Here is a 10,467-nt window from a genome sequence, read left to right as displayed (position 1 = left end):
GTATCATATCAAAGTTGCAAGTTATTTTACAGATACATGTATTAGCTTTACCGTACAAGACCCTTAATTAGATGTATTCATTACAAGATTTAGAAGGCGTCTATGACCTATACAAAAGTCCATTTAGCTAACGAACTCTTGTAGTGAATACATCCATAGGTTCTGTTATTGGCTGCTAGCTTTAGCTTGGTAGACAGAATTGCATTTAGATATTGGCTAATAAATATGTATATTTAAGTCAACAGATTCAAGTTTTAGGGTCATGGTCACTATTTTTTAAGGTGGTTTAACGATTGTTTTTTGTCAATTTAAACATAAATAAACAGTTCCTACTGTTAACGAATTCATTTTAGGTCTAAAATTGAAATTGAATTACAAAAACATTCAAAATATAAACAAAATCTTTCTTTACACAGCAAAGAATTGTAAGATCTTTATCTCGTCTATAACTCAATAAATGACATTCAAATTGGTGTTGCCTATTATAAATGCATTACGGAAGCATTGTAGAATTTAAAATCGGAAAAAAGTTTTGACCAAAATCGTTACCATGCCCCTTTAAACACAATTGTAGTTAAGAAATGGATTTATTAAATAGTAATTTTAAACTTTATGTTCTCAACTACTGTGTATCAAGTATGATAGCACCATCTCTAGTTAGAGAGATGCTGGCCAAACTTAAAATTAATACTAGTGCTCATTATAGAGTGATTTTAGTCATCGGGCTCGGAAATATTAATGACCCTACCTTGGGGATTAAATGTTATAAATTTGATAATGTTCTTATCTTTAGTTAAAAGTTTTTCTTTAACCTTTAAGCTTTTATTAGATGTTTTAAAACGTCGAAATTGGGATAGAAAAGTTTGATCGCTTCTTCTTTTATTATGCTAAAATGTTTATATTATCATTCAACATTATTCTAATATAATTGCTTACAGAATTATATATATTGCTTTTTATCTACAATAATCATTTATACCCTAACTCGTAAAATATATATTTTAAGTAATTTTAAATCGAAAAATATATATCTTAGTAATTTTGAAATTCTACAAATAATATTAAGAAATATCGATTACAAATGCAAATAAACATTTCAAAAGTGTTCCCCTTGATAGCATGGTCTTCATATGTTGGAATGTCAAAATATAAATAAACCAGAAAGCCAAATTTTATGAAAATACAGATATTAATAATATCGCAGGGCGCTAGGTGCTATTGATAAGATCTGTATTTAAATGATGAAAGCCCTATCCGTAAATCTTCTCTTTGTATTTCCTAAAAAATAAGTCTCCCGTAAGCAACGATTTATATTTTAGTGAATATGGAGGGTCATATGTATGCTGATTTACTCACTTGTGTATAACGACAATCATATGTTATTATCAAAGGAATAAGGAACCATTCTTTGAGTATTATGAGGTAATCATTTCGGTCGAGCGTGGTCAAATCACGCTCCGACCGAAATTATCAAAATGTCACTAGAAACTCTTCTAACTGAATATATCTTCGATTTCTCTATAATTATAACATATAATTATCATTGATGACGTCACAAGTGTGTTTAATAGAGACGATCAATGTGGGGAGACAAATCATCGGAATGCAGTGTAAACAATACTGAAATAAGTCTTATTTCATACTGATACACACTATTTAGATGCATGTCATTTTGGATATAATCAGGATAATACAGGCATGGATATTTTGATTTATTACCGAGTGTTAATATGTTTTACGGTGCGACCGTTGGGGCGAGCGCAGCATGTGATCAAACAATGAATTACGATAAATCAATAAAATTAACAACTTCAATAAATTTGATTGCAAAATAAAATAAAACATAATAATTTTTTCAGTAAATTTACATTATTTATAGTTTATAAGATTTGTTATTTATTTATGAGTAGAACATTAGATCAGTCTCAGATAAAATGTTGTAGAATAATAAAGATTTTAAATGTAAATGTTTATTGCACTCTATCTCCTCTTTTAAAGCGATTGTAAAGTACGTCAGTTCATCCCCATTTTTGCAGTAGCAATTTTTTCTTAAACTTACATACAAAAATGACTTATCACAGAGGCCCAACCTACTTATCATGGAGTTGCCCCCTCTACTTAAAACAAATGAATTTCAATTTTTTTTTTGATTTGCGCTTTAAAAAATTGGCTTATCATATTATAGAAAGAAAATAGACCCCCCCCCCCCCCCCACCATGGGATTGGGAGCATGTAATAAATGGAAGTGAAAATAAAGAAACCATTGAACTGCTAAAGAGCTGAAGGATTAGAATTTTTCAGATTTTGAGAAAAATCCTTTTTTTTTCTCTTTGCTTGTAAAGATTTTTTGGATGAGACTGCCATCCATATCCACCACCCCCTTTAAAAAAACGATGCTATGTGTACGTTCCTTGAAATTGCCGTAATTATAGTGAATAAAATGTTAGCATTCATTGAAATGAGTGCAAGTTACAACTGTTTCCTATATCTGAAGAAATGTCCTCATTCTTTAGCTTTGCAAAATTTTGAGAGGATTTTCAGCAGATTTACAATAACTTCAGTTAGAGTAATTTCCCCTTATTGTGACGTCAAAGTTCACGTTGGTGAAGTGTCGTCTGTCTTTGTAAAGTAAAACTCCCTTGATTAATAAAAGTACGCGAAGTATACTGTTTTATTTACTTAAAAAACATGATGTTCTTAAAATAACACATTTATATGTACTTCGATTCTCGCGAGAACATGAGGTTGGAAACCATTGGTACTATGAATTGTGGGTCAAAATTTACTGAGCCAAAAAAATCTATCGGATCTATGTAAACACCTTTGTGACGTCACTCAATTATCTTTGATTGAGAGTGTACTGAAGTGAACTTTAGAGGTACCATTGACTGTATGTCGTATACATCGTTATTGTTTTTATTATTTTGCTGTGAAGTGTTGAAAATTGCCATGATTACAGGGAACTACTGGGACGATTAAAACAATGCATTACTGGTCCGATTTACTGACGCCAAAAATTCCATTGAATGAATGTGCAACTAGTCTGAATTTTCTATTCACACACGCCTTGCCGGTAGAGCTGCGCTCGCTGTAAGGTAAGCAGACAAACATTTATGTGGCTTGACCGGCCTTTTCTCTGTCAGTGTGTACCAAAAAGGCAAAATTGTAATACAACCCCGAATATTATGAAAATTAAATTCGGCATATATCAAACGCATGTGACCTAAACTACTTGAAAAGTGTTGCTAGAATCCTGTGCTATGTTGTTGTAAATAAAAAAAATACGAAGTATTTTAGGTGAAGTTGAAGAAGTCGAGTAGGTTTCCAATAAATAATGACAATTTTATTTATTCTATGCGATTATCAATAGGATTCTAGCAGTAATACTCATAAACATGAACAAATTGCCGATCAAATTATGGTATCATACATACAAATGAACTTCGGGGTAGTGTTACACTTTTTGATTCGTTGTTAAGGTAAAACAGTTTTATATATTTTTAAACTGTCACATGATACCATGGCACGGCAGCTTTAATGTTCGGCTCGATTCCGAAGTAGAAAAATAATATCATGGCGAACACATTCACTTGATAATAATATTCAGAACTGTTTTCGTAAAAATAAACAATTTTTAAATTTAGCAAAATATCAACGGTCATTAAACTCAAAGTTGCCTTAACATACTCGCGTATGTAGCATATGTATTACTGTGTGGCGCAGCCCATACCGTTTTTCGGTTATGCTATAAGACACGCCCATTTTGTGTCACTCATGTTTTATGAAGTTATTTGGTTTTAGATTTCAAAAAGTTATATCCAAAACATTCCTTCTTAAATTTACCAATTAGAAGACTATAAGTCATATACAAATTTTCCCGAATCATTGCAATATATAAATTGAATCAACAATATTAAAAAAATATATATGGATCACCCTTACCCATGTATTTTACACAAAAACAGAAATTAAATGTATGTCTGCACACACTTGGAATATGAAGGCATCAAAAATACATCATTTTTAAAAAAAAATTTAATCCTTTATTATGACAAAATCTACAGAAACGAATGCACAATTTAATAAATGTTATATGTATGATTGTGTATACTGCAGATGATTTCTACATGCAGGTGACATATGATTGCACTGTGAGTTTTCTAAATGTAATTATTTGTTAGCCTTGAAATGCCATCTACAAACCAAACTGAAATACAGAAAGGACATCATACAGCAAAAAAGATGTATGAATACTTTCGTCATTTTATTGTTTCAGTATTTTACATACTTATCAAAAACTCAAAGTATGACTCTTATTTTTATTTTGCATATCTCTGCAGTTGAACTGACAATAGCTTCATATTTTGAAAACGGCAAGAGGAGTTATCTGCACCGTGTGTGCAATATAATGGAACAAAATACTAAGTTCAATGTATGTAACTGGTATTTCACCAAAACAAAATACATGTCAAGTAATATGCACACTTTGTGAATATGAAAAAGCAACTGCAAACAATAATTTTATCTTGAAAACTTTGTGAGAGTTATACGTTTAAAGAGATGCGCTATATGCAAAAATTTGTTAAGAAATGACTTTCTACCACTGGTATTTTCTCATGTTTCCTCAAGAATAAAATTAAAAGACAGAGAAGTTTTATTTATCCTGGCTATTTCGTTACTAAGTCGAATCGTCCAGATAGATGATTCATGGTCATGATTTTAGTCAGAATAATTTTTTATGTTTCTATCATTTATTATGCGTTAAGAATGAATTTCAAATGACCAAATGAAATTTGAGAGTCAGTCAAAGAGCTATAAGCAAGACACAGGGATCACAATTCTTTGTCATGTAAATAAGGCTCGTGTCCTGTTCTTGTTTACAGATGTTCAATATACCGGTAAAATCCTTTTTAAGCTGAGTTGTCTATGTCCATTTCGGACTTAAGCATAAAAAAACAGTTCCTTACATTTAACAAATCCATTTTAGGTCTAAAACTGGAATTTTTACTTCAGCATTTAAAATGTACACAAAATATTTGTTTACATGGTAAAGAATTGTTTGCTCTGTAACTTGCTTATAACTAAACCAATGACATTCAAATTTTGGTTGCGTATTAAAATGCCTGACTGATGCATTGTAAACAATACAATCATAACCATGCTCTTTTATAAATCTATATCTACACGTAAATTGTTCACCAATGCACTTCCGATCAATTGAAATGTTTACTTATTGTTGTCTTCCTATACTTCAGGTTCAAGACACACGTTGTTTAAAATACCCTTTTTTAAAATATAAATACCACAAAGCTATTAAAAGCGTTCAAGATTTATTAAGTGAATTATATGAAAACCCGCACAAGCACGGGAATTAACACTCTACACCTTTATATGATATAATGCGTAATATGATGAATCACATTTTATTTCATTATGTATATGCTTTGTCCGATTTGCTTTCTTAACTTATTCTTTAGAATTAAAATAAAAAACCAATCGCATGGCTGGAGCAGCGGGCATGGATGAAAAAATAAACTGAAATGGATAATATATACATGTACGTTGCCTTTATTCTGTTGCAGCTGACTGACAAATCAAACTTTTTAAATTTTTTATATCAAAGCAGCGACTGGGTAGTTATAGCTACAATAGTGTAGCCCTCTCCCTATTTTTTTTCACAGCAGATATAAAAAAAAATGGGTGAGGGCTACATCATTGCTGCTATTTATTGCACCTCTCTCTAAATGCTGTACTTTAAGTCAAATTTCAATATAATTTACATTACTATAAATGTTTATGATTGTGATGTTCTATAAAAGTCTGTTTTAAAAAAAATGGGGGGGGGGGGGTTCACCCTATTTAACTTCACCGTTTTATGCATAAATGTACATCATTTATTACGTAAAACACAAACTGTTCTTTGTTTACAAATTAATGTCCAAGTTTACTACCAATATTTCGTGGAATAAAAATGTTTAAAATAATTTAAAAAAAACATTATAAAAAAGCCGCTAGTGTATGCACATTTATTTTCATATTTTAAACCAACGTCGGATTCAAAATATCTTCCCGACGGTAAAATAACTTGCCCCACACTTTCCGCCATGAAGTTAATTAGTGAACCCGTATCTGGGCACCTCGTTGTGGAATGTTCTTACCATACAAACTAAAATCGCATCAAATTGTTCAAGTTTATTTATCAACTTTTTTGTATTTATCGAAGTCCGGCATCTACCTGCGACGCATGATGAACTCGTCCTACACTTTTCGTTTATTAGTCAACCTGCATTCTAGGTTAACCGGTTCTGGAAAGTCGTATCCCATTCTCTCGTTAGAGGTCGGGGTTTGCAAGCGAATAATTATCAAAACTAAAATCGCGCATTCAAAAAACGAATTGGCTCATTTGTAAAATTTAACATTTGTCAAATCTTAACTTACATGTATACTCTAAATAAGTTCCCAGTAAATGTATTCACTCTTTGCGTAATCATTCAATATTATTGCATTGCAAGAATATACCAGTATTTTGATGTAAACTACCCCTGACTTTGATCCTCCAAAGCGTATCCATCACCTTACTCTTATTTTTAATATTTCAGACTTGATTATCGAAAATGAAAGTAAGTTTTTATTTAATTTTAAAGTAATTACTTATCAGGTAAAAGTTAATTATAGCTAACAGACAACATCTCAAACGTATTGGAATACCAAAGGTGTAAGTAGTTACTCTGGTGCAGGCATTTTGTAGTTTATTTGCAAAAAGTCTGAATTTATAAGTAGAGATTCTTTCTTTGAAGTAGAGAAGTGTTTTAAAAAGTGGTGTCACTTGAAAGGTGCTCAATGTATTGATACCCTAGGCACGTGCAGTGAAGCGTGACTAATCATGTCTAACCAGCAATGTTGGTAGTATTTAAAAGTGATTTGAGAAGTCAGAGTATTTATACTAGCTACTTTTGGTGGCTAGCAGATGAAAAGGTGTAAAACTCAATTGACAGGCGTAACCTTTCTTTTGTATTAGTCGGAGAACAATTAAAATTTACAGTACGGTTTAATGAGGCAAAATTTATAGTTAAGGTATACGTTTACTCAGAATGAAAAAAATTTCCACTGATGATAATGAAAAACCATCTATTGTGTGTGAAAGACCTCTCATGGTAGTGCTATTTTTCACTTTCAAAAAAGTAGGTCAATGACCTACTTTTTGAGATAATGGCCATTGAATATTTTTTGAAAATTTAAGAAAAATCCCCGAAAATTTAACACTATGATTGAGATTTTCTTATTTGTGAAAAAAAATATAAATTGCTAAATTCTTTTTAAAATGAAATACAGTTTATGAATGGCAGTGACACTAAACAGACACAAAGCATGAAGTTTTCATTCACAATATTTATGAATATTCCAGTCCGAGTTTCCTCTATCAGTTTTCAAATTCATACACTTTCTTGATTAAATTTTACAAAAAACTGAATGATGATAATACCAAAACATTTGTAGCATTAAACTAGGTATATTGACCTTACTCTGCAGGCATAAACGTTATATGAGGTCAATGATCAAAATTTTGAGATAAGGTGTCTTTTATCATTTTTAAGCATTTTTCAATATTTTTGTAGTGTGTGCAATTCAAATATCTAAACGAAAAAGTGAGATAAAACTAACAGAAAATATGCAAAATTATGTTGACTAACATATAAAATCTTAACTTTGAATATTACAGTACTACCAAAAATATCTAAGTGAAAAACAAAATCTGAAAATTTTAGTCCGAATTTCCTCTGTTTTGAAAATGTCCCAACTTTGTTTGAGCCTAATTCCATAATATAGTAAAAATATAGAATGGTTTGTCAATAATAATTCATTTCATAAATACTTTTTGTGATTAGAACAAATTTTACTCATGATATTGAACTTTATAACGATCCGAATTTGAGAACTCAAACCCTGAGTAAACAACGTCCTTAAACTGTGTTTTATGGCAAACAGACTGTCCGGATCCTGAGCGCGAAATATTAGATATATCATATATACAATGTATAAGTTGCATTAAAAATGTCAACATTTTATTAGTTTTCCATTAAATGTTTTAGGGGAAAATATTTATTGTAAAATTTGTCGTGTAGTGTATGATAACATTGAAATATTTTTAGAATTAACAATTTAAACGTAGAGGATTTGTTTGAACCAATGAAAGATCATATAAGAACAAATGTACCCTTTTATTACTAAAGATTATCATCTTTTGATAAAATTAGAACAACAGTAAGTTATCAAAGGAGATTCACTTTTTCATATTAACGTCCCCTTCCTTTAAATACCATGGCTATAATGCGGATTTTCAATATATGCTTTTAAAGCATGTGTGCATAATAATGAACGAAAACCAATCGCAATGGCAAGCATACCATATGCTTGTTAGTTAATATCACAGGTAGTAGGAGAAAATTATATCAGAAATGTGTGTGCTACTCTAATTAAATTGATGCAACTGCATTTACAATATCAAATTTGCAAGTTACCTTACTGATATTAGCTTAACCGTACATTTTCACATCATTAGTACATGTGTTTGCAACAATACGAAAAGAAAAAGAACACCTATTTTCAATAGATATCATAGAATATTGCTTAAATCTAGTTCTAATTAAAAACAGGATGAATTTCATTCTTCGTCATTTTTTTCTTTTGCTTTTTCTGTTTTGTCGTACGTCAGTTAGATCATCAGCGTATGAATCAAATGTAAATGTTTACACCACTAATCCTAGCGCTTAAGAAGAGAGAGTGCACAGTTCGGAAACTAGATGTCATTTAACTCTGTATAACGTCTTCAAAGGAAAACGGTAAAAAAAATATCATCTGTTTTAGTTTAAAAAATAAATCAACTCACCTGGAGGCGGGCATCCCTTTATGAAATGGCACAACTGTCTTCTGCAGTCACATTTCCTTTCACAACGAAAACCAAATGTTGGATACCTGCATTTATTTTCTCTGCGATCTCCAATAAATCACGGACTACAGTCCACAAAAATTGAATAAATTTTACTGAACTGAATTATTATACCTGCCATTCCATTTGTTTTATTTATTCACTAGATGATATCACTCGATTAATACTTTACACCTAAAATGATACAATGCTTAAGCTTAATATGTTGAACCATTTTTTTTTCATCTTAATTTTGTATATATTGTGTCTCCACAATTCTCTTAATTGCTTTCTTGACATACTTCTTAAATTAGAAATAAAAAAAACTGCATGTCTGGATGTTTAAAAGAGCTAGCAGGGATGGGAAACCTAAACTAAAATGGATGTTATATACATTAACGTGACCTTAACTCTCATTGTTGCCGCTGATTAAAAAAAATAGCAAACTTTATTTTATCTTATTTTACACCATTGATTGGGTATCTTTTCTTCATATCTTCAGTCTAAATTTTGTTTCTCTAGGGCAAATTTCATTATCATTTTTCATTATTGTTCCAAATAAGAATATCAGATACATTGTAAAAGTATGTCTTAACAAATTTACTGGGAAACAACCTCCCCCCCCCAATCCGATTTAACTTTCCCGTTCTATTCATACATCATTTATTAATATAGACGAATAGCACAATATGTTCATTGTCTACAAAATATTTAATAGGTTAACTGCCAATCTGTTGTGTTAAAAAAATGTATGAAAAATGCTAGTGTATGCATATTCACTTCCTTATATGTATTTTAAACTAAAGTTGTCAGATATAAAGTATCTGCTCAATGGATAACTCGCCCTTCATTTCCACTGTGACGTTAATTAGTCTAACCGCGTTCCGGCATAGGAAAGTTCTCTATTTCAAAACTAAAATCGCATCAAATTAATCCATATTTTATAAATCAACCATAAATTGCCGGTCAAATGTATCTGCCTGCTAAAACCTCTGTCACACCGGAGCTGCGTCCTCACGGCGATCCCGCTGCGTCCTTAAATAATGTAAAACGCCAAGGTAAACGCAGTAGAGTCTCCTACAGCCCCGAAGAACGCAACGGCATCTTCGTCCGTCGCGGTGGGAAGAATGCCATGCGACGGCGCGCACTTTGAACATGCACAAAGAACGCGCCGTGGCTCGGCGTTCTGATAAACACGCCGTTGAAGCGTAGTGAGATCGCAGTGACAGCGCCGTAAGATCTCCAACAGCGCCACAAGAGCTCCGTTGGCGCGCTCAAGGAACGCAGCTAATCGCAGTGTAGAAGCAGTGATAAGTCAATTGCCTTTGCAAAGAGACCTCACAGCGTCCTTTGGGATCTCATTGCGTCTCTATCGAGCTCTCACTGCGCATCCACAGCGTTTGAACAAGTTGTTTTTCATTTGGCTGCGTTCACACAGCGACCCAATAGAGCTGTTGCTGCGTTCATTGCGCTCTCGTGACGTTTCTTCTGCGTTTATACCACGCTCCCACGGCGTTTCTACTGCGTTGTCATCAAGACCA

General features: G+C 32.1%; 1 pseudogene; it reads right to left on the bottom strand.

Moving 5' to 3' along the window:
- The window catches only part of LOC128183777 (uncharacterized), an 18,855-nt pseudogene extending 9,038 nt beyond the window's left edge, over positions 1–9,817 (bottom strand).
- Between the last annotated feature and the right edge of the window lie 650 nt (positions 9,818–10,467).

Source organism: Crassostrea angulata, chromosome 5, assembly GCF_025612915.1.
Source record: "Crassostrea angulata isolate pt1a10 chromosome 5, ASM2561291v2, whole genome shotgun sequence".
NCBI lineage: Eukaryota > Metazoa > Mollusca > Bivalvia > Ostreida > Ostreidae > Magallana > Magallana angulata.
Note: the sequence above shows the minus strand (reverse complement) of the source record. Positions and strands in the feature narration are given on the sequence as shown.